General features: G+C 36.0%; 1 protein-coding gene and 1 long non-coding RNA gene across 4 annotated transcripts in view; one reads left to right on the forward strand and one right to left on the reverse strand.

The window, feature by feature from the left end:
• PBX3 (PBX homeobox 3) overlaps positions 1–26,086 on the forward strand; it is a 204,842-nt gene that overhangs the window by 102,868 nt on the left and 75,888 nt on the right. The gene's annotated exons all lie outside the window — the stretch shown is intronic.
• On the reverse strand, positions 19,017–24,432 carry LOC139079715 (uncharacterized). The gene is made up of 3 exons (XR_011533595.1): positions 24,301–24,432; positions 24,033–24,219; positions 19,017–19,351 (listed from the first exon to the last, which is right to left on the reverse strand). It is a non-coding gene; the product is annotated as an uncharacterized lncRNA (long non-coding RNA).

Genomic DNA, 26,086 nt, shown 5'->3' on the forward strand with positions numbered 1-26,086 from the left:
TAGTACTCTTATCATTTAGGAATTTACAAGGGTTCAGGAGCCCTGTGTCAGGGACTGGGGTCAAAGACCAAATATTAGAGCAACAGATGCTCCTAGTACTCTTGTCACTCAGGAAATTACAAGAGTTTCTGGGGGCTCTCTGCCAGGAACTGGGCACAGAGACCAATATATATACTTGTTCTTATTTTATAGTGGCTCTGTTCATTGTAGTCACATAGGAACCCAGGCTAAACAGCACAGCCACCATCTCTCAAACACTGCCAATTGTCCTCCCAGAGATAAAGCAACTTCAAGATGTTGTCTTCCCAGCAATTAAAGGCTATAGCTCAGAAGTAACAAATGTTCGTAATTCTTGCTCACAAATCTTTGGCCATAGTCACATAACCAACCACAGGGGCCAAGTAGTGCAATCTTAGCATGTTCCTGGAGGAAGAGGAAAGCTGGATATCAGAGAACAGTACTAATGACCCTTAGAATTAGCGCAGTAGGAACTAAAGAATTTTAGGTAACCAGTGAGAGTACTGCTACTGTGATTGAATTTGGATAGTTTGGAAGTCTGCTGGCCAACCAAATATGTGTAAGAGCACTGGGCAAATTAGGAAGGAACATTTCAGTAAAGGAAAATGACTGTTAAAATGGTCTGGGGAACACATTTAAAGATGCTTAACGTCATTAGCCATCACAATGTCTCTCTTATACAATTTCCTGTTTTCTTCATATTTAACTTTGCCCAGGTGTTTATTTTCTTTTCCCTTTCTACTAATCACACTTCTTGAAAAAAAATTTTTCTAATCTTATAATCTGCCAGTAAGAACTTTTTAGTTCTAAAGTAGGTATTGTCATTTGAACTTGAGAAGAAGTAGGTAAAAATGGGGATTGTGATTTATAAACCAGTGGAGAGTGTTCTAAAAAGTGTGTTCGATGGAACAAGTGTTCTGACAGATAGTGAGGAAAGAATAAACTATCCATGGTCAAAATGAGTTTGAGAACTGCTAGACTAAACAAAGTTTAACAGAACTTCTCAGAGCCTTTAAAATGCTGATATGCTTTGGGATTCCCCATGAGAATAATACAATATGCAGCATTTCTTAATCTTATGAGACTTTTCCCTCTTTTTTTTTTTTTTTATTTGATTAGCATTTTGAGGGACTAGTGTCAGGAGAGCACACTCTTTTTGAGAAATATTTTGAAAGTCATTTATCAGAGCATACTGTCTGGCTGTCTGACATCTAGATTGTGGAGGACACAGCTAGGAGAGAAATGAGGCATCATTTGGTCTAAACTTCTTGTTTAGAAATGGGTAAATTGAGAGAAATTAAATGACTTGCCTGTGCTCATATAGCCAGTTTTGTTTTCCATTTTTGCCAATTGCACATGAATGACAATAATACATACAAACATTTATTGTGCTAGTGCTATTCTGAGTACTTCCTATGTATTCATCCACACAAGCTGGCTAACTTGTGGCCACGCCAGGATTTGAACCCAGACCTTCTGGCTCTAGAGCCTCTTCGTGGTAGAGAAATCCTTATGATTAGTTGATTTCATCATTGCGAGTAAAAATGATTTTCTGTAAGGCCAGATGGCTCAAGGAAACTTAACTAACTTCAGTCCCTTTTATAAGAAGAGATTTTGTTTCTTGTTTCCTGTAGAGTAAGTCAGGAGCAGTTACTGATACATGAATATGCTCTTACATTAGGCCTAAACCATGTATCTTTGTGAAAAGAAATTCAATAATCCAAGAGAAAATAATTGTGTTTCTTAGGGAATTTCTCCAGTATCTTTATAACTATATTTGTTCTAAATTATAGATTGTAGCCTTATCTGCAATGCTTCATTAGATGGATGAAAATATAAGCCTCTTTCCACAATAATTCCTGTTTAGTATGATTTATAAAATTATTATTACTATGTTTAAATGGTGATCTGCATGTTTCTGGCCTCTCTAAATGAGCACGGACTCCATTCCTATAGCCCTTAAGGGACTTTCAGTAATAAGGAAGAACTGAACTGACTTTTTTTTTTTGCGTAACATTTCCCTTTTCAAAAGATCCCAAAGCACTATGTAAATGAGAGGATGATGTCACCTGTCTGGAGCACTAACGCACGCATTAAGTCAGATGTACTGTAACATAGCTGAGGGTTGGAAGAGATAGATGATGTAGTTTTACTTTAGAAGAGTGTGTGAAATTGTCATTAGCTGATGGTCTGTTTCCATAAGTGGTTGATGTGAGAAGACCTGTGTGAATCACAGTTAAGTTAGGCTTAGGGAATGTGTCAGGACTTCGTGTGTTGTGTCTGTTGCTTACCTGCCTACTCGTTTACCTGCTCATCCTTGTTTCCCCCGCCCCCCCGAAAGAAAATAGCTTTATTTTCTTCTGCTTATAAAATAGCCTTTGCTATTGTTTAACTAATCAGACACCACTGAAAAATATAATGAAGAAAAGCAACAGTCATCTAAATTCCCACTACTCAGAGGTAACCACTCTTCGGATTGTGCTGAACACTTACGTATGTGTATTATTTTTCAAAACTGAGTTAAATACGCTGTTGTACAGCTGATATCTTTTACTTAATAATATATTATGGACGTCTTTCCATATGAGCAAGTGTAGCTCTATGTCATCATATTTATTTGGCCACATAATATTCCATGTTTCCCTTTCGATCAGTTTTATGATGTACTGTACATTTGCTTTAATCACAATTATCTCTTTAGTTATCTTATACCTTTTGGGGGAGTTTAGTTTAAAATATGGCATCATCTTCAACTGGAAGTTAAATTCATTCATTCAATAAGTATTTATCAAGTGCTTACTATGTGTTAATCACTGTTGGAGGAACTTAGAGTTTTTCTGCTGCCCTTATGGAGTTTATATTCTACTAGAAAGAGAAGTACCATTATAGAACAGGTTAAAATAGGTGAACAAAGGCATCTGTCTGCCTGGATTGCAAGAGGAGACCAAAGAAGAAATCACTGTGGCTATTTTATTGGAGGATGGGTTAAGGACCATGTGTCCAAGGAGGTTTATAGATAGCGTCATTTTCAGCTTCTATATCTCATTTCTAGTTAACAAGGTCATGCTTTGTTCTAAAATGACAAATGTTATTTGTAACTTTGCTTTAATATAGCATAGTATCTCTGCTTAAGAATTTAAAAAATTTGAGAAACGTCAGTAATTGCTTTTCTTGAAAATATCAGTATTCCTTCTTGACAGTATCCAAAGCTATATTTTGGTGATTTCCATATGATAGCTCAATACTTTATTTCCTAATTTTGTGAGTAGACCACTGAATCTTTTGTCTTACATGCTTTTTCCCCATAATAATTCATCCATTAAAAGGTGAGTTGATTTTTATGGTTATATTTGGTAAACACAAAGTATACTGCCTACATGTAATTACAAGGCAATTATAGTGGCAAATCTAAGATCTTATGACATCCGTTATAGAGATTTCATAATTTTCCTCAGTGATCATTTCACAAAAGTATAACCATGAAATAATTTGAAAGCAAGCTTAAGAAATGCAGTTTAGGGGCTGGCCCCGTCACCGAGTGGTTAAGTTCGCGTGGTCTGCTTCAGAGGCCCAGGGTTTTGCCAGTTTGGATCCTGGGCGCAGACATGGCACTGCTCATCAAGCCGTGCTGAAGCGGTGTCCCACAGGCTACAACTAGAAGGACCCACAACTAAAATATACAACTGTGTACTGGGGGGCTTTGGGGAGAAAAAGAAGAAAGAACAAAAAAAGAAATATAGTTTAACAAGCATACCAGTGATGAATTGTCGTCCTAGATTGATGTCTCTAGGACCTTTCACCCGAAATGTGTCCTTGGTCCTACCTGAGGTAGGTTTTTTTTAACCAGTCATTATGATAGAAAAGTAGAAGATATGGGCGATGTATTTGCAGGATATATGTTGGTGGAGGAAATAGATGTTCAATAGTAAAACTAAGACTCTGAAAACAAAACAGAACTTAATAGGTTATAATATTGGGCCCAAATCAACTATAATAATGATAGTGATTGGCAGTATTTTTTACATGCTTTCAGTGTCCCAGGCACTTTGCCAAGCACTTTGTATCAATTTTCTAATTTAATTTTCACAAGAACTCTATGAGGTAGGTACTGTTATTATACCCATTTTACAAGGAAAACTAAAACTAGAGCTGTTACATTGATTTTATTAAATTTCAAATCTAAGGTCATGCATTTAAATTTAAAAAATAGATTGTGTTCAATTTCTGGCCATGTGGTAGACTGAATGTGCAGAGAAACTTGATCTGGTGTACACCACTTAAAATACTAGCTAGAAATAACTTCATTTCCAAAGCGTGATAGAGCTGGTAGTGAAGTAAGGAAACAGTGGCTAGAAAGAAGGGCAAAGAGATTCCACAGATGCAAGAGCTGGCGTTTGTTGGAGGAGGAGATGTCTGCCAATCTTGTTGAACTAGAATGTAGGTGTTAAGGGGCCTTGTGCAGCTTAAGAGACAAAATCAGAGATCTTCACATAAAGCCAGAACCCTTGAAAGGGGAGTACTCTGAAGGTGAACTTGCCCTTGGCCATAGATAGGAGGGGCCTGGGAATTCCTAACCATAGCCTACATTCAGTTGACTTTGGGAATGCAATTCACATTGGCCTACGTGTCTCAAAAAAGTCCAAGCTGAAAATTTAGTTTGAAGTGAGTTATTAGTGTTCCCAGGCATCTATAAAATGTGTATCTTTTCTGCAAGAAAGCATTTTACACATGGGTGTCACAGAATTCAGACAGATGAATTTTTTAACTTTTTTTTTTTTAATTTCAATTGTTTATTTTTGGCTTTTTTTTCTTTTTTTCTTTTTATTAAGATTATGATAGTTTACAACCTTGTGAAATTTCAGTTGTACATTATTGTTAGTCATGTTGTACGTGCACCACTTCACCCTTTGTGACCTCCCCCCACCCCTCCCTTTCCCCTGGTAACCACCAATCAGTTCTCTTTGTCTATGTGTTTAACTTCCACCTATGAGTGGAGTCATACAGAGTTCATGTTTCTCTATCTGACTTATTTCACTTAACATAACACCCTCAAGGGCCATCCATGTTGTTGTGAATGGGACGATTTTATCCTTTTTTATGGCTGAGTAGTATTCCATTGTATATATATATATACCATATCTTCTTTATCCAATCATCAGTTGATGGTCACTTAGGTTGCTTCCACGTCTTGGCTGTTGTAAATAATGCTGCGATGAACATATGGGTGCATGGGACTTTTGAAATTGCTGATTTCAAAAGATAGATACCCAGTAGTGGGATGGCTGGGTCGTATGGTATTTCTATTTTTAATTTTTTGAGAAATCTCCATACTGTTTTCCATAGTGGCTGCACCAGTTTGCATTCCCACCAGCAGTGTATGAGGGTTCCTTTTTCTCCACAACCTCTCCAACATTTGTTAGTTTTTGTTTTGGTTATTTTTGCCGTTCTAACGGGTGTAAGGTGATAAGACAGATGAATTTTTGAGGGACTTGGGCTCACAATTTAAAAAGAAAAAAATGAAATACCTGAGTAAAAAAAGCCACCATGATTATGAGTTAGCATAATCATGGCTCACAATTCAGGCTCACAAAGACTGGAGGTATTAGGATCAGATAGAGCAAATAAAATAGCTATGTTTAAAGAAGTTAAAGATTGAAAGACCACAAGCCACGATTAAAACTAACAAGAGATGTGGAAAACAAAGAAAATTCTTAGATAAGACATGGCTTAAGGAGAGAATTAGTGAAATAGAAGACATATATAAGAAATTACTCAGAATGCAGAACAGAGAAGGGATAGAAAATATGAAAAATGGGTTAAGAGGCTAGAGTAAGAAGGCCCAAGCAACATTCAATCCATAGTTCTAGAAGTAAAGAATAGGAAGATTAGAGAAGAAGCAATATTCAAAAAGATATTTAGCTAAGAATGTGTCAGAATTGATGAGATACAAATATTCACATTCAGGCAGCCAAGTGAATACTAAGTGGGGTAAATGGAAAGATATCCTCATTGACGCATACCACAATAAAACTGCAGAACCCCAAAGATTAAAAAAAAGATCTTGAAATCAGCCAGAGAAAAAAGAAACAATGAATAAACACAGCTAAATTCTCAACAGGGGCAATCGAAGCCAGAAGACAGTGAAAAAACTTCAGAGTGCTGAGAGCAAATAACCAGAATTGTTGACCTAGAATTATCTACCCACTGGAAATATCTGGAGCATGGGCAAAATAAAAGTGTTTTCAGACATAAGAGTGCCCACTACCGATAGAGTTCCACCAAAGGAATTTCTAGAGGATATATTTTAAGAAGAAGAAAAAAATCCCCAAAAGGAACGTCTTGAGAAGCAAGAATAGTAAGGAAGGAAAACAGAAAATTTGTGGGTAATTACAACAAGTATTGACTATGTAAAATAATGATACCTAATTTGGGGGGATTAAAAAATCAAGATAGCTTAAATTGGATGTAAGTTGAGAGGCTATGATTAGAGTTAAAGCATTGTGAGGTCCTTTTGTTGTTTGGACAAAGACAAAGATTTAGATTAGTAAGGAAATACAAATTAAAACCACAGTGAGATATTGTTTACACCCTTCCAGATTAGTAAAAATTAGAAAGTCTTACAATAAATACCAAGTTTTGGCGAAGATGTGGAGCAACAGGCACTTTTATTCCCTGGTCAGTGTGTAAATAGGCATAATCAGCTTGGAAAATAGTTTGTCATTACTTAGTAAAATTGAAAGCTACAACTCAGCAATTCCACTTCTAGGTATAAAGTCTTGAAAACTTACGTGTATCCAGAGACCTCAAGGTTACTTAAAGTATTGTAAACAATAGCTAAAGACTGGAAACATCTCAACTGTCCATCAATAATAAAATGGATAATTAATCAGGGTTTATGCTGATGATGGCATACCACACAGCAATGGATGTGAATGAACTATTGCTACATTCAAGAACATAGATGAGTATCACACACACAAAGCTGAATAAAAGAAGCAAGACATAAAAGAAAATACACAGTATGATTCCATTTATATAAAAATTCAAAAACAGAAAAAATGGAGCTGTATTGCTAGGGCTGCACAGATGGTAATATTATTTAAAAAAAATGCTAACAATACTAAAAAAACAAGTAAGGAACAGCTTATTACAAAAGTCATGATAGTGATTACCTCTAGAACAGAGCTTCGATAAGGTAGCCCCTGCCCACACGTGTCTGATGGAGTACTTGAAATGTGACTACACTGAATTGAAATATGCTCTAAGTGTAAAACACATCTCAAATTTCAAAGACTTAGTACTATAAAAATATATAGTCTCAATAAAATATGATATTGATTACATGTTGCAACATAATATTTTAGATATATTAGGTTAAATAAAATATATGGAAGTTAATTTCACCTGTTTTGTTAGTTTTTATGTTTAAAAACTGTGGCTACTAGAAAATTTGAAATTACATATGTGGCTCTCATTACATTTCTACGGGATGAGCTGCTCTAGAGGCTAAGGACAGAGTTGAGATTGGCATGGGGCACAGGGTTGCTTCTGAGAAGGTGGCAAAGTTATATTTCTTGACCTAGGTGATGGTTGCATGGATGTTGCTGTATGATTATTCATTGACTTGTATGTCTTTGTATATGTGTCTGTGTGTGTGTAAAAGTCCAGTTTTCTGTGTATATACCTTAAAATTATTAAAAAACCTTCTGAAGTTGCTATTAATGAGCTTTATACAGTAATCATTAAAAAAATTGAAGTAGATTGTATAGCTTCAACTAGTAAAGGAGGAAAAATGAAATGGAAGGAGCAGAAAAAATATACAACAATACATTCAATCCAAAAGAAGGCAAGAAAAGAAAAACATAGAAGAAACAGAAATGGGACGAACAGAAATCATAAAATGAGTTGGGAGACTAATTCCAAATAAATCTTATAATACATGTAAAAGGACTTGAAAAAATTAAAGATTAAAAGATAAAAATACGGGCTGGCCCAGTGGTGTAGTGGTTGAGTTTGCATGCTCTGCTTCTGTGGCCCGGGGTTCATGGGTTCGGATCCCAGGTGCAGACCTACACACTGCTCATTAAGCCATGCTGTGGTGGTGTCCCAATTACAAACTAGAGGAAGATTGGCACAAATGTTAGCTCAGGGACAATCTTCCTCACCAAAAAAAATAAAAAAGTAAAGATAAAAGATAAACGATTATCAAGAGTACTGAATAAACAAGTATCAAACAAACAAATAAACAAGAAAAAAACTGACAGCCTCCTTAATTAGTAGAGACACACCTAATACAAAAGGACACAGAAAGGTTAAAGGTAAAACAATGGAAAAAAATATACCAAGCAACTATTAACAGAAGGAAAGCTGGAGTAGCTATATAATAACAGATAAGATAAACTTGAAAAAGCGTTTCTAGAGATACAGAGAATCACTATAAATTGAAAAATGATTCAATTTGCTAGGAAAATTGTAGCAGTTCTAAAATTATATACACCTAATAACATGGGTCCAAATATAAAGCAAAAATTGCCAGAACTTCAAGGAGAAATAAATTTACAATTGTTGTGGGAGAACTTTAACTTATCCCTATTGGGTAAAGATGGAACAGGCAAAAGAATTTTGTAAATATATAGGAAAGTTTAATATTACATTTAAAAAACTTGACTCAGTGGACATGTAGAAAATATATTACCAGTAACTGCAGAATACACATTCTTTTCAAGCATACATAGGGACGTTTTAGAAAACAACCGTGAATCAAGCTTCAACAATGGAAAAGAATCAACGTCACAAGTACCATATTCTGTTATGACAAAACAATGGTTAGAAATCAACAAAAGAGAATTTATAAATAAAATAACTCATAATATTTGGACATTTAAAAATATTTCTAAATCATTCTTAAAGAAGAAATTGTAAGGGAAATTGTAAAATATTTTAAACTGATTTTAAGTGATAAAATTACTACTTATAACAAAACTTATGGAATATAACTTAAGCTTTATGTTAAATTTTTTTAGCCTTACATACTTAACGTTATAAAATAAAAAACATCTAAAGTTAATTAGTTAAAATTCAGTTTAAAAGCTCAAAAGAACAGTTGGATAAACCCAAAGAAAACAGAAAAAAGGAATAATAAAAATTTGAAGAGGAGTTAATGAAATAGAAAACAAAGATATGCTAGAAAGCATCAACAAAGCCAAAGTTCATTCTTTGAAAATTAATAAAATAGTCAGACTTCTGGCAAAGATTGATCAAAACCAAATAAACAAATTTAAAAGGAGGAAGAAGCATAAATAAATAATACTGGATTTGAAAAACAGGATAAAACATGCAGCAGAGATTAAAAAGAAAAGAGGACATTATGAACATTTGTCAATACATTTAACACCTTAGGTGAAATTGAATATTAGAAATATACAAATTACTGAACTTTACTCACAATGTAGAAAATGTGTATGGTCTTATAATCATTAAATAAATTAAACCAATAGTTGAAGTTTTGCCATAGAGAAAATATTAGGACCAGAGGGTTTAAATGCAACTGAGTTCTAAACATTCAAGGAATGGGTATTTTCAGTCTTATACAAGTTATACAGTGTTGCAGACAGAAGTATACTTTTCAATTATATAATCCTAATATAATTGTGAAATTGAAATAGACTGGTACCAATACAAGAAAGAAAATGACAGACTAGTTTCATTCGTCAATATAAATAGAAAAATTCTAAACAGAATGTTGTCAAACTAAGTCTGGAAATGCATAGACATATACTATATCAAGACCAGGTTCGGCTTAGGTCATTAATCCTTGATTGGGTTATCATTAGAAATATCAGAAAGCATATAGAAGACTTGAACAACACTGTCAACCATTTGACCTAACTGACATTTTCCTCACCCAATAACAGCAGAATATACATTCTTTTCAAGTACAGATGGAACATTCATCAAGATAGAATACGTAAAATATGAATCACAATCAGTTTAAAATTCTGAGTGTTGGCAAGAATATGGAGCAACTAGAACTCTCATGTATTGTTAGTGGGAATATAAATTGGTACAATGCTGGAAAATAATTTGGCAGTATCTAGTAAAGTTGAAGATTGGCGTACACTATAAACTAGCAGCTCCTCTCTTAGGTGTATACCCTTGAGAAAGGCTTATGGGTGTGTATTTAGAGACATGTATTTGAATGTCCATAGCAACTTTGTTTATAATAGAATAAGAGGGGAAAATTCAATTGCTTAATGAATACATTGCTGTTTTACAAGTTTACAAGAATACAAGTTGTTTTACATTCATTCAGTTGAATACAAATGCTGAATTTTAAAAGCAAGTAACAGGAGACTTCCACTTCTGTCGACAACCAAGACCCATAGGTATCTGTCTGGCCCATGCATCAGAGTTTCTCTGGAAAACATGGAACTCCTAAGGTTCTAGTGGGTACACATTTATAATAGATCCTGCTAAATTGCCCTTCAAAGGAGTAACTAACCAGTTTGCGTTCTTCCTAGTCTCCTCCTTTTTCAATGCATGTTTTTGTTTTGTAATTGGGATCACTTATTTTTACAACATTGTGGGGTTTTCTTGTTAATACTACTATATAAGCAGTTTCAATGTCAGCAATTTTTTATAAATGATTTTGACTACATAATACTTTATTTTATTTATTATTTATTTATTTTTTTGGTGAAAAAGATTGGCCCTGAGCTAACATCTGTTCCAATCTCCCTCGTTTTTTTTTCTTTCTCCCCGAAGCCCCCCAGTACACAATTGTATATCCTAGTTGTAGGTCCTTCTAGTTCTTCTCTCTTGGATGCTGCCTCAGCATGGCTTGATGACTGGTACTAGGTTTGCACCCAGGATCTGAACCCTCAAACCCTGGGCTGCTGAAGCAGAGCGCATGAACTTAACCACTTGGCCGTGGGGCCAGCCCCTATAATATTTTATTGAGTGACTATGTTGTTGCTTTCTAAGCCATTTCCATATTCTAGGATATTTCAGTTGTCTTTAGCTTTTCAGTATTATAAATAATGTTATACTGAACATCTTTGAAAATAAGGATGTTTTTTGAAGTCTTGATAGGGCTACCTAGATAGAGAAGGCAAGGATATTCCACTTAAGAGAGCAAATCCATCTTGGATTTGAAAGACAGAGTTTGGCATTTGGATGGCACTCAGTAAATGATTATTGAAATCAGTTCAGATCTTGTGTAACCTCAGCACATGCATCCTCCAAGGAGATGGTGCTGTGATGTGTCTGTCAAAATATGGTGGTTTTGCTTTTTGTTAATAGAACTATAGGGCCTAAGCTAAAGGAAGTAATATCCCCATTCTAATCTGAATTCTTACTTACTGTGTTTATTTCTGGTCATTAAATTAAATATATTTTCCTAAACAAGAGCAAAGGAAATAACAATTCTAATGTATTCTTGTCAAGTATTTGGAGGTATTATGTTGGCGCCCTTGGGACCCACACTGTAAGAGGGATTTTGAAAATGGCATGCTCAGAGAAGACTTATTGGAAATGGTGTATGTTTAGTGTCTATCAAAGAAGACTTTGGTGGGGATGGGGTCAGTTCAGAGTCTTCAGTTGTATGAAAACTTATTATATAGTGAAAAAGGGAGCTTTTTTATGTTTACAGTGAGTATAATTAAACATAGTGAGCTTTGGGAAACAGATTTTGGCTGAATTAGGGTAAGGACTAACTAATACCACTGTTAACAAAACTAGAGAGATGTTTTGAGAGGTAATGAGAACTCTTATACAAGCTGAAGCTGGATAGAACCTCTTGGTAGAAATATCAAACGTCAAGTATTTACTAGAAGGATTGGATTTAATGGCATTCCAACCCTGAATTTACTATGTGCATGTAACATCTCAAGTTGAAGGCAGATCCTATTGGCCCTACTTCAAAACACTTCTTACATTATCCCTTTCTTTCTGTTCTCAGGATCTTCATCATCTTTTGCCTAAATTATTCCAATAACCTCCCAATCGAAACTGTTGGTTCTAATTCTTGGTTCAATATTCTTGACATTTTGCTCCCAAATTGCTTCTGAAAAAGAACTTCCTATGATACTGCATATGTCATGCTAATCAAACTTTTAATTATTCCCCATTGCCTGTAGGATAAACTTCAAACTTTTTAGCCTGGAATTCTTGGCTGTTTATAAATTGAACCTTCATTGTTTTATTCATTTAACCACTATTTGTTGAGCACTAACTATACGTCAGAGAGTCTGTTAGATGCTGGTGATAGATGAATAAGATAAAGCACTGTGTCCAATAAGAGTAAGTTCAAAAGAGGTGGGAAGATGGGCTTAGAACAAGTTTGTGTTTGTTGATTTGTTTTAAAGGAAAAGTACGGGATTTTGAAGAAAAGCATATTTAGAAGACTCTTAACCCAGTTTGGAGACTCAGAGAAGGCTTAGCTTCTCGACCTCCCCTACAAAAACTTTCTGTCCTAGTCACACCAGTCTGTTTTCTTCCTTCAAGGACACTTGATTATTTCTGCCTCATGGTGTAATTTTGTTTCCTAATGCAAAAAATGTTCTCCTCATACCATTTTCCGTATTGTACTTTCAAGGGAGGTCACTTTTCAGAGCTTCCCTTACCCCATATGCTGTGTACCTCCTTTAACATACCTCCCTTATCTGAATCAGAGAACTTTTTCCTATCACTCACTTGCCTTTTATTTATGTGCCACTTATTGTTTTATTATTTAATAATAGCAATTACTTAAGAATGTTAAAGAATACAAGAATATTGTTTCTAGTCTATATTGTAACTCCATTATATTTAAATTTGGTGTTGTTATTTTACTTTTTATGTGCATGTCTGTCTTTCTAGTGAGATTATTAACAGCTTGAGGACATGTCATGTCATACATATTTCTCTGTCCCCCAGAGACTCATGCATAGTTCCTATGCGACCGGCATATAGAAGGGTTTTAATAAACGTTTGTTGAATGAGTGCATATTGACTTTATAAACCAGTCAGGGTGCATAATAATCGAACCTTCCATACTTGATCATGAAAGATTCTTTTCTCTTCATAAAGTAAGCCTTTTATGATTCCCAACCCATCCCCTACCTGTTTTAGGCAAATGTATTTGGGGTTGCAATTTCAGCTAGATATGACTTTCCAGCACTTCTTCTAGGACATGCAGGACTATAAGTCATTGTAACAACTTTTGCCTCATCAGATGGCCTTACCTCTTTGGTGTATATGTCAAGGAACTACATAAAGGTGTTAAAACATAGAAAAATTGAGTTATATATATATATATATATAACCTATAAAATCTCTACTTTTCTCAGTTTTCTCTTCACTAATGTATTCTTTTGTATCTCCCCTGCTTTAAAAGAGGAATCTTCTTTTATTCTCATCTTCTACTTTTACATATAATGCTCCATAACATTTGCAAAATCTGGGCTTGTCTTTCCATTTCCACATCACAGTCCTAGTTGTGGCCTTCTGTATCATCAGTGCTAACATCATCGTTGAGAACAACACTATGGAACACCTATTACGTGCAGGGAATGGCCCTGGGCACTGGCGCAGTTTGTTGTCCTGTCAGATTCCTCCTCAATTTGACTAGATAGGAAAATGGCTTTTCGTTGTTTACCTTCTTTCCTTCCCACCAATGCTTTGGTTAATAAATTGTCTTGCTTAGAGTTCGTCATCATACCAAACTGCAGCTGACTAGTTAGCAGCTTTGTATCCTATTCAGTGGTGATGGTTGTTTCTTGGTAGAGGAATGAGAGAAAGACACAAGGGGAAGTGGACAACCATAGTAACTCTTTACTGATTTTGCCACCTTTATGGCAAATTGTTTGTGCTTTGTGGAAATGGACTCTCTTTTATCAATGGATGACTATCAGTTCCTTTTTCTGGAGAGGTCGTTAGTTAACACAGCTCAAGGATTTGTCTGAGAAGAGCAGCACATCAGTTAGAATGCTAATTCACTCAACTGGCAGCAAGCACAGTGAAATGACAGCTTGGAGGGGGGTAAGAGGAGTGTCTGAAAATGGCAGCAGATTGGTATTTCGAAAGGGGAGGGAAATTTCATAATGATGAATAAGAAAGATGACATTTGGTGCTCACATTTAACTTGCATTGGATGTCCATATAAGGGTCAGTATGCATAACCTCTCTTGATTAGGCCTCCGGCTGCCCAGCAGCTGACTGGGTGTATACCCTTCAGACTGTAACCAAAAGAAAGGCCTAGATAATTAGGCCAAGTTGAACTGCAGGAGGTAGCCAGCTTCTCTGCTGCCTTTTGTATATTCATGACCCAGCTTGATTGATGGAAGGACAGTGTTTGGTGACACTGTCATTTGCAAGTTGAAAGGTAGACTACAGGCTGGAGCCAAGATCAGATGTGCTTTAAAGAGTCCTACAATAAACTCATTTGGATGCTGATGATGTTCACATATGCATTTCTTTGTTTCTTACTGTTTCTCATGGACATCTGTTAATTTGTAGAAATTAGCTTGATTGTTTTCAGTTAAAACCTCACACTAAGTTACAGGATAGTTTTGTTTAAAAAGTTGTACAAAGTTGCTAGTGATAATGTGTGATGTGGGTCTCAAATGTTTTTATGTGATATTTTTACTTACTTATGTAAGAATTTTAAATATATTTCTTAAATTGATGTGGATCACTAGAAGCAAGCAACTTTTTTTCTGGGAAAAAAGTTAAATGAAATTTTTCACGCATTTCACATATTTCATAAATCTTAAGCACTCCTGTCAAAAAGTTTTCCAGAGAATATTGCTTTTGTAATAATATTCTATTCTTTATCACAAGGTCTATGAATATCTAAGGTTCACTTTTAATATTATGGTTCATAAAAAAGGTCTTTTACTCATTCTGAAACCTTTTTCTGTTTATTCAAAGAGTTGATTAATTTCAGACTTGTGGCACATGAGTTGAAAATACTGAAGGAAGTTAGATTCCTAAAACAGAAACAGGAAGTTAACCTAAGGTACACCTTCAAAATGTAGAACCTAAGTTATAAATTATTAGAAGAATGAAAACCATATTCTGTTGATTAAAAGGACATGAAGAAAGAGAAGAAAAGATTGTTTGAGAAGGGTTTTTGATGTACCTCTTTCATACATATTAAGCTACGACTTAAATAGATCCTTTGAGACATACCATATAGAGTGAACACTAGTTATTCTTAATAATTTTATTTTTCAATACTTTTATTATTAACTGATGCTTTTGGAAGATAGAGTTGTTCTGGTGTAGCTAAATAATCATGAACCTGAAAATGATTTGAATACTTTCTCTGAGAAGTCCTTAGATATGTATTTTAGATATGTTACCTAACTTCTATTAGTTACCATATCTTCAGGTAATATGTGTAAAAGCTCCTTGTAAGGTAAAAAGTGCTGTATAAACATAAGTAGTAGTAGCTGTTGTTGTTGCTGTCATTATTGTTATTAACTAATCTCAGGTAGTTGTAACAGATATGTCAGTTGTAAAAGATGAAGTAGTCCTCCCATTACATGTTTTTCAACTAGATGTGACTATCAGGAATGAAACGTTTTTTTATAAAAGCAAAATAGCAGAGTCTTTACCACTCTTTCAGTTATTGTCCATATTAATTATCTGAGTTTGCTCCTCCCCACCAGATGCTAGAAAAGGCAATGTCTCCAACTGACAGTAATGTTTTTGTAAAGAAGGTTCTGGAGGGTGTTGAAACATACTCTGATCACTATAGAAATCGTGCATATTCCTTCTAAAGTCATTTCAGTCTTAACTGACATTTGAGATAAGCATCTGAAATGTCGTATCCTAAATCCGTCTGTATAGTATTCAGAAACTCTTGGCTGTAATTTGTGATAATTATTTCTAAATCAAATAGTTATATTTTAGCAGGAAAAGTATTAATATGTCCAAAATGTTAATGAAAATGTCATTTTTCTCACTTAAATCACATCTGAGGATTTTCAAATACTGGACTTTTTTTAGATTTTTCTTACTAGATATTAAAAGCAACGTGTATGTTTTTCTGTGAAATAAGGTAGAAATAAAAAAATGTCTTATTGAATAGAAACAGTTCCAGGAGTTTTCAAAAAAGAAAGTTGTGCCTTCTTGAGCTGAATTTAAATGTATTGTGTATTTTTCTGCTACAGAGCAGTATTCCTAATGTGTTAGTTACTGTTCTTCTCATTAAGTCTTTTCAAAAACTTAAAGGTGTCACTTTGTCAGGAAATTCTGGGTCTTTCCAGTGATAAAATAAACTTGACACTTGTTCCATGAAGGCATCTTCTCCCTGCTTATCAGCTCTTCAATTTATGGCTGTGCTTTGAAATTTGTGCCTGTGACTCCCATCTTTGTATTTACTCCAATTAACACATAAACCCTAATTAGCCAGATCAAGGGACTTGGGAGTCCATAAATGGAAAGTGACATGGCAGAGCTTGGCAGCTGGCATCAAGGCAAGGTGACAAAAATAGGGAAGTATCAATTAGATGACATTGATGGTAAAGCTATGTGTTGGGATGGTAGATTTTAACAGCTCTCTATGTCACTGACTGCTGACTCTAGGACGAGTGTAGGAATCAGTTAGTAAAATGACAGCTAAGTTAAAGTATTGAACTTTAGGTAAATTTAAAACACAATGGTGATAAAACCTGAACACCATTTTAATTCAGTTTTATATCATTTTCATTTGCAATAAATTACGCATTTCTACCAAAATCAATTTTTGTGAATTTCCCTGTAGTGTGACTTAGTTTCTGAATTTTCAAATTATTACATAAATGTATAGCAGTTTTTATTTGAGTAGGAATGCAAAAGTCCAGAATCATAAATCTTTAGGAGACTTAATCTCATACTGTAAATTTTTGGGGAGGAATAGAAGTTAAATACACAAGAATTGGGCTGCTTCTCTAGTTTTTTGGTTTCACCTATCTGGTTTCTAACATTGGTCTGTTTTTTAAGTGAGTGGCTGGGTATTTGTAAAGAAGGTTCTGGAGGGTATTGGAAACACACTCTGTAATCTCTTCAGAAATCATGCATACCCTTTAAATCTGTTGGAACCAAAGAATGATGGGGTTTATGTTTTTCCTCTTAAGAATTAGTTGAAATTGTGATTTGAATATGTGTTGTCAATTAGATATTAAGATAGTAGAGGGTCTATATTTAGTTTTTTCATTTGGATAGCCAGTGGCTCTGTAAGCCTACTTGTATTTTGCTTGAATGTAGATATGGTCTGTAGTTACTCAAGTAGTTAATTTTAAACTTAGACTTTAAAATTGTGAAATTATTTTAGTTGCTCTGTACCCCTGTTTAAAGTACTGCAGAAAATGGGAGGAAGAGCTCTTATTTGAAAAGTCACTGTTCTAGAGGAGTATTTGAAACATTAGAAATCTGCCAGAAGGTCTATTAACATAAATGTTTAACTCAGACATGCAAACATGTACCGAAATGAAAATGTTTCACGCATTAATTTGCTGCAGAAGGAACTAACATAACAATCAGAACAACATTCTGCCTACTTAGACTTCAATTTCCTAGGGCAGTGATAATACATAAGTGTTGATGTAGTTTAAGTCTTTTAACACATACAATAGTTTATTCTGTTGTTGAAATGAATTCTTCTGTTTGAAACCATTCAAACATGGTAAACCCTAGCTAACTGGAAGGAAGTGTTAGGAGTATAATTTCTGGACTAAGATTTGGAAGTTCCCTCATCAGCTCAGGGTCTATTAGAAATATTTGGAAGAAAAAAATTCTTTTCTAGCTTTACAAAGGAATGATGTCTATATTTTGTGATTGTGAAAATACCAGATGCTGTCATGAAAACAGCAACTAATACAAAAGTAATCTATATGAGGCTATTTCGTTTGCTTGCCATTTTCAGTCATTCTTGTCAGTGGTACTTTTGTGGCTGAGCTGGTAACCTGCCTTATAAGGAACACCCTAGCAGTGACTAAATATGTGCCATTGCTTTTTTACACCAATGAAAGAAATTGTGACTTTTGAAAATCAAATGGTTTCCATCCCAGTTGTGTTGCTGATCCATTGACTGTTTTTACCATGCTGATCCCAGTTGCGTGGTCATATGTTGTAAACCACACTGAACTATTTCAAACTGTGGTGGGGGAAAGTAGCAACTGCAAACATTCCTCCTTGAAGCAAGTGGTTGTCCTAAACTGAGCACTGTAGAATAAAAATGGAAACATAAAAATAGCAGTTGGAAAGATAAAACAGCATTTATAGTACTAATAAAACCGTTGTGGCTTCCACAGGAAAACATGCTTTGTAACCTAATGCTTACCTGAAAGGACTGTCGAGTTTCTGAGAGTTATAGCTGTTTTTGTAAGAGAAGCACAGAGATTTGCTTGAGGGCTGAGTGATAGATTCGCCTGCCTGAAGCATCCCAGTGTGTTTATACATGGCTTGTATGGCAGCTTTCATAAGACATTTACCCCATGATTTGCGATGAGCTTATGTGTGAATAATTAATGGCAATTAATCCTTAATTACAGTAATTAGGCAAGTCACAGGAAATTAAGCTGCAGCTGGAGAAGACCATGCCTGGGAAGAGAGGATTGGGGGCTGTGTGAATGTGCCATTTACTGACAGCATTACTAGGATGCGCAGTATTCAGCAGCTTTGGCATTTCTATTGGCAGCCTTGGGTAGGACAAGAGTTCTCTGCATTAGAAGCAATCTATAGTTGTCTACAAGAGTTTTAAGTTCAAGTGCCAAAATGTTGTGTTGCATATGGTGATTATCCAAGTTTATTGGTTGCTATAACTCAAATGAGTATAATTGTTTTTGGCTTGATAACAGTGACATTAGAAACAGGAGCTTTAATGCATTCATAGGTTCTATTGGCATGAAACATGATGCAACTTTTAGAAACAATTCATCCAGGTTTGCAATTATGAAATAGATAATATAATTGTCTTGAAATTAACTGAGAAAATTTCAATCAAGAACAACAGCAGAACATATAGTGTGTTGGTTGAGAAGTTAATTACTTTATTACTAGTTGCTTTTCCCAGTTAAGCATGATAGTACACATTGTGCAGGAAAAATCTATTGAATTGAATGCATATTCCAAATGTAAAAAAAGCTGAGATATATAAAAACTTTCAGTCATTCACATTAAATGCTAACAAAATTAATGTTTAAGAATCTGCAAGGGGTGTTTTAGAAATAAGCAAAGCAACCATTCAAAAGAGAGCAGCACTGCCCTACAAATCTCTGGTGAGAGATGTTCATGGTTCCCCGTTTGGGAATACACAACTTCTTTCATCATCTATGTGGAATTTAAAAATCATATGGCCATTGTATACCTAGATAAAAAGAATATAGAGAAGTTAAGTTCCAATATATTTTTCACAGTTAAATACATATTTGAGCATGAGAAAACCATCTTCATCTGCCTGGTGAATGGTAATGCTTATCATTCATTTTTCTCTTTGAACTTCAGGGCACAACAGGAAGTTGGGTATATATATTCAGCTGAGGTCTGATATTAAACTTATCTAAACTATTAATCTGTGATAGTCATTATATAGCTATTCTAATAGCTATTCTACTCCTTGATACCATCACAACTATTGGGAAAAGGATGAGCTTGTCAGATAGTCTGAAGAAGATAAAAATACATACATGGTAGGTTTTTTTTAACAGTCTATATATAATTTAGTTGGAGACATTTGTAAAGGTCTCACCTTGTATACTAAAAAGGAACTTCAGGGTTTTTTTCCCTATATAATTTGTCATCAGAAATATTTGGTGTAGTAGGCTGTTTGGTTATTAAATATTAAATATATAAAGTCTCATCTTTCAAGAATACCTTTTCTTCTAAGACCAAACTGATGGAGAGTGAAGTTATGTGAACATATATAGATTATTGCCTTCTGTACTTCTGGTTCACTTTGAAGAGGGAATAAGTCACAATATCCTAATAATGGTCTTGATTTTATAAATGATTTTTCCCCTTGAAATAAGCAACACATTCATTTTAATATGTAGAATCGGTTTGCTAGCAGGGCGACAGTTTAAAAAGGCTTCCAACTGTGACACAAGTGCAACCATATTGCTTCCTATTACTCGCTAAGGTAGTTGTTTAGAAGAGAGAATGTTCTCCCTGGAAATGTTTAAAGTGCTGTAATTTTATTTAGGATAATGAGGATTTATAACCATTTTGCCATATGAAAACCTGCCTTTAGACAGAGTGAAATAGGCTGTTTTGGTTATTGAATGTTCTTAACTCTAGGGGTTGTGTGTGTGTGTGTGTGTACGTACATGTGTGTGTCTTACAGCAGTAAGGAAGTGTTTACGTTGAGGATCATGCTGGTTTATTCTATATGTTGGCCTGTGTTACATATTAATATATTAAGTGATACAGTTCAAGTTTGGCCCATATAAATGTTTACATTTCTTTGTGCATGGGATTTCTCTGTATTGAAACATAACTAAATAGAAGGTCTTTGTTCTTGTTTATACAGATAATTTTAACAGTGACTGCTGGGTGTCCTTGAAGCCCTGAGTCTTTATAACTTTGCTCGTATAAGTTGTACTAGGGGAAGTTATTTTGAGTAATGGTCAGGGAGATAGTGTACAGGAAAATAGTTGTGATAGAAATGTGCCTAGCAGGATCTATGTTTTTAAGTATGACATTAATGTAGTGTGTATTATCATTAAAAATTAACCTAGTAAATGTAAATTTGACTTATATTATTAATACTATATTCTACAGCACTGTCTCAAAACCCACTGTGGAATAGTTTATTTAGGCTTCTGCCTCTGGTATGGGAGGGGGAAGAAAGGAAAAGAACAGTTAGAGATTTTTATCAGGTTTTTATCTCCTCACTGAAAATCTTAGCTCTCAAAACATTTCTAATTTCCCTCATTTGAAGGTTCAAACAGTTTCAAATTACTGCCCATGGATTGTTCTTGACATCCCGAATGGTAAATTTGAGCTGTGGAAATGCTGGAATGTGTTTTTGTGCTTTTCCTGAACAAGGGAATTCAACGGGTAAATTACAGTCATTTACTGGGAGTGTAATTTACTGAGAGCCTTTAGGCAAATGCAGGAGAAAGGACAGCAGCAGAATGGAAAAAAAACAGCATAAAAACTGTTTTGTGTATTTTTTCCCTTTTCTCATTAAGTATTTATTCACATAAGAGTTTTATGAATTAATGGATTGGATGGTCCTACAATTAAGACAGATAACCTTTATTCATCTTCACCACTGATAGATCAAGTATATGAAACAGTGATGCGATGTGAAAATTACAACCTGAAACAATTTTCTGAAATTCCACTAGTTTATTTTGCATTTAAATCCATGTTTGTCTTATTGAGGATTATAAAGAGATCTGTTGCTCTGTCTTCAGAATGGTTACAGATTTCTCTAATTTAGATTTTCACTACACCACCAGTTCAAATAATAAAAGTTATAAATTTTCTTAGTGGACAAATTAGACTTTTCATACTTTGGTCTTGAAAAACTACTATTCTACTTTTGTCACATACCATGAATGAATCTTATTTAAAAAAAAAAAAAAGACCCAGACCATTTTGGTTGTATGCACAGTTTTAAACCAACAGAAGATAACTGAGCCATTTTATTAAAGGTTACAGAGAAATTTTATGAAATTGTCAACTAATTCTTTATAATATAAATATATAAACATTTGTGGTAATTCTTATAAACAGTTCTGACCAGTTCCTTTCATGAAAAGCAGTGTGCTCTGTAGTAATTGCTAAGCAAACAGAAAGCTGGGTTGCAAAGTGGTTTTGTATAGCATATTGTAATTTGACACTTAAGTTGTGCCCTGCATTACCCTGTGTCATAATTGATGGCTAAAGAAAAGCACACGCTATGCTAATCATTTGTTAGAATAGCTTGTTAAATTGTGGTTGCCAATTTTAAATAAACTATGGAATGCTTGTCTGTCTTCTAACGTTTTGCAGCCTACAGTTTTAAACAGTCATTTTGAAGCTGTTTTTTAACTTTCTGTTGCTTATGCACAATTCTGCCTTCACACACAAGGTCAGCACGTTCACCAATTTAACAGCACATTATCAAGAACAAAATCAATGAGCTGCAGGTTTGCCACCAGTATCTCAAGGGAGTTTTCTGTTTATACTTCATTGTACTGATCCTAAATTTGATGTCCTTTTTAAAACATCAAGATTGATATTTTAATACATGATATTTTAAGTTCTTAAAAGTAAAAAGTTCCAGAATTAGAATGCTAATTTAGTTATCATTAGAAACTAAGGGTGAATTTATCTTACATTTACCAAATATCGTGACTGGACATAAAGCAGCATTTGTTATTATAGACATTGTTAACTACAGAATGCCAGTAAGAATTTTAGTGCAGTAAAAATGAGATTCGGGAGCTAAGATTATTGTGCATAATCAGTTTGTGAGTTCTCATTTTTTTAAATGTAGGAGCTTTTATTTAAATATGTGATGCGTCAGTTATATCACGTAAAGAGAGAGAGTGCAGACTTGGTGAGAAGGGTGACTTTCAACTGAGAGTAACAGATCTCCGCCACTTCTAGTAAAAGAACTGAAGCATGATGAAGGAACATGTGCATTTCAACATAGAAGAAATGTTACTTCTGTGGAGAAAAATGATGTAATGTGCAGAGAAGGGTTATTCATTTTTAAGAGATTAAAAATGACTTGAATATAATACCTTTAATTTGTAATAATGGTCTGTCAGGCTGTTTCCTGTCTAAAGTAAACCTTTTGATCAGCATGTCCATTTTGATCTCTTCTGTCTATAGTGCATTGAATGGATAAAGGTATTATTTTCAGTTATTGTACATATCCTTAATTAAGCCAGTAAAGACATGCAGGTGGATTTAGTTCTCAATCATTTAATAGATAAATATGTATAAGGTTATTCTGAGGCCTACAATTGACCCCTTTGTGTGGAGGAATTCCTTGAGAACATTCAGGGTTGAGTCGCTGTTCTGTGAGAGGAGAGGTGGCACACATGCTTTACCGAAACAAACCCTTGAACTTGATGGTATTGTTTGGGAGGCGTAAGATTTCATACTCCAATTCTGTTGTTGTTCCTTAACAGCACCTAACACTCTGGCCAGTTGAAATTTGCAGCATAGTCTTTTTTTTTTTTTTGAGGAAGCCTGACCCTGAGCTAACATCTGTGCCCATCTTCCTCTACTTTATACGTGGGACGCCTGCCACAGCATGGCTTGACAAGCGGTGCCATGTTCACACCCGGGATCTGAACTGGCGAACCCCAGGCCACCGAGAAGCCGAATGTGTGAACTTAACCGCTGCGCCACCGGGCTGGCCCCCATAGTCTTTCTTGTTGAAGGAGTTTTTGGTCTTTTTCCTAATGTATTTCATTTCCTCTCCTAAGTTGTGTAAAAACTAAATACTAAGAAAGTTTTGAATTTGATTACTTACCATAATAAAAATACTTAGAGCCTTAATGCAACTGATAATTTGTTCATAAAGTTGTAATACCCTCTTTCTTTACTAAATGTGTACATTTGAGGTGTAAATTTTTAATTTTTAAAATAATTTTTATAGTAGTCTAGAAATATGGTAGTCTAGAAAGTGTAGCTGGATTTTGTGCTAATTTAGGTCAGGCAGGATAAGGCTTGGGAAGTCATTCTCTGCTCCTTTGGAAAAGAGGGTACATCCAACATGGAATATTCTGAATGATTATGAATATTAAGTAAAAATCATGTTAAAAGATTTGAGGGGGAGTGTAAAATGTGCTTTGCAAGTTTACTCTTTATTTTTACTTTTAAGTATTTTCTCCCATGGCAAGTTATGGAAATAAAAACAGTCAGTGACCACAAATTACAACAGAACATCCTTAACATAGTTTGATGGGAGGTAGAATAGCAGTAATATAAACTGGGCGCCTTCTTGAAGGGCTCTTGAGCATCCCCAGGGACATAGGCCTTAATTTCAGTTAAGTGTGGGGTCGCCCACGATTCCCCGTGGTTTCTCGGAGTAACTCACTGACCCGTGGAGAGGCGTCTCTTGCTGCGGGCCTCTTCCTCCCTGGCTGCGGGCTGTCGAAGAGCGTCTGCACACGCCTGGAGTAGGCGCGCGTTTGCACATGCACGGGGCACCCACGCAGCAGCCTCACTCTTTTTCTCAAGTCCCGAGTTTTGCATAAAGATGTGTTAGGAATCTCGTTCCTAAAGAATCTAGAGAGATAAATAACAGATGTGTGGGAGCTCAGTTTAAGCCCCAATTTTCTTTCCTCAGTAGTTTTTGTTCTCAATCACCTTGATGAAACAATCTTGAAGCCGCTCCGCTTTCCGTGGCATTTGGAATGAGTCCCTGACAGGCTGATTTTCCACCCCTGTTGTGATGCTGCTTTCCCTAGTTAATATTCCTGTGTAAGTGTCGCACAAAAGTAAACCCAGAGAGCCCGCACATGACACGGAGGCTGCTCCATTTACATTAATTATGCAGTCAGGGCGGTGAGAATCCGCCGGCAGCCCGAGGGGCGGGGGCGCCGCGGCGGGGAGCGGGGCGCGGGGAGCCGGCCGGCCGCGGGGGCTCCCGGCGCGGTGCGGGAGGGGGCCGGGTGGCCGCCGGCCCGCGGGCCGCGCTCGGCGCCGCCGAGAACAATGGGCGCGCCCCGGGAGCCGCAGCAGAGCGGCGCGGCGGCCCGAGCCGTCCCCGGCCAGCGGCGGGCCAGGCGGCCGAGGAGGCCAGCGCGGCCCGCCCGGCGCCCGCAGCCGGCCTGGCGCCCTTGGGTCAGCGCCCCCTGGGAGTTAGGCCTGCTCCCAGGCCGGAGAGTGAGTGCGCGTCTTTCAAACACAAACCCGAAACTTGGTCTGAGGCCTGGCGACCGCAGAGGCTGGATGTGAAATATCTGGGCTGCCGCCGCCTGGGAGTCTCTCAGAGGAGGACGGCATAATCACCGTGTGAACAGCTTCGACCGACGGGAGAAAATTCCAAACCAGCTTCTAACCAAGGACACCCTGGGAAAATGATGGTTAAGGAGAAAATAACCTCTAACCCCTCAGCATAAATATGAAACATCTTCGGGGAGGTTCACCACCGTAATTGGCTCTGAAGCATCCGAACTTAATGGCTGTTTTTCAATGGGAGACTGAATTCCATAGGGAATTCCACAGGGAATTTAAGTGTACAAACATTTGTTGAGTACCTACTATGTCGTAGGTGATGGGAAATTATTACCTCATTACTGCTGTATGGAAAACATTCCAGAAAATTAAGATTATTGTTCTTTCCAGGATTTAAATATGGAAACGATAGAAAATTTGCCCTTCTTGTCACCACTCTCTCCTCTCCTCCCCACCCCTTTCCCCAGTGATGTGGCTCTAGTCGGGAAGTATTAGGGATGGTAAGGAGGATGAATGTGCTTTCTCTATTCTTTTTGCACTTTAAAAGAGTATCAGTAAAGGTTATTGTGCAGTATTTTTACGAGGAGTTTATACATCTAATTGCGTGGACTTAGAATTGAATGCTTGCAAGGAATGACTAGCCAAATATCCAATGCCAGTGGAACAGCAGAAGACTGAGAGTTGAAAAGATTAATAAAAGGATAATTTGAAAAGCCTTGCCCCTTTTTTTGATTTGCAAAAACTATTCCATGGTCATATCTTGTATTTTTCTTTAAGATAAAGGGTTGTGTGTGCAGCATTTCACCAGTGAATCGTGTCACATTGAGCCAAGAGCAACTACACTGAAAATTTTTCCAAAAGGAATTAGGCCATCCTTTTAAGGCCATGTGTAGTTGCCAGCCATGATGACATTTAGCTCTATCCCAGCCAAAGTCATAATTTCTGAAGAAATAAGTGTAGTACCTTTATTATTTTCTTTCTTTCAATAAATAGACAAAAATTGTTACTTAAAAAATGTTTAATACTCTCTTCTCACATTTCTACTATGCACATGTTCCCAAAACGAACTATTTTCAAAAACAAATGTCATTTGCTTCCTTGGCCTATAAGGAAAACATTCATCCCTCTATAAAGTGCATATTTTTAAAGTCACCTCTAATTACTTAAAGCATACTATCGTAGATGACTTTTTCTC

The sequence above is a fragment of the Equus przewalskii genome, chromosome 26 (genome assembly GCF_037783145.1).
Source record: "Equus przewalskii isolate Varuska chromosome 26, EquPr2, whole genome shotgun sequence".
Classification (NCBI taxonomy): Eukaryota; Metazoa; Chordata; class Mammalia; order Perissodactyla; family Equidae; genus Equus; species Equus przewalskii.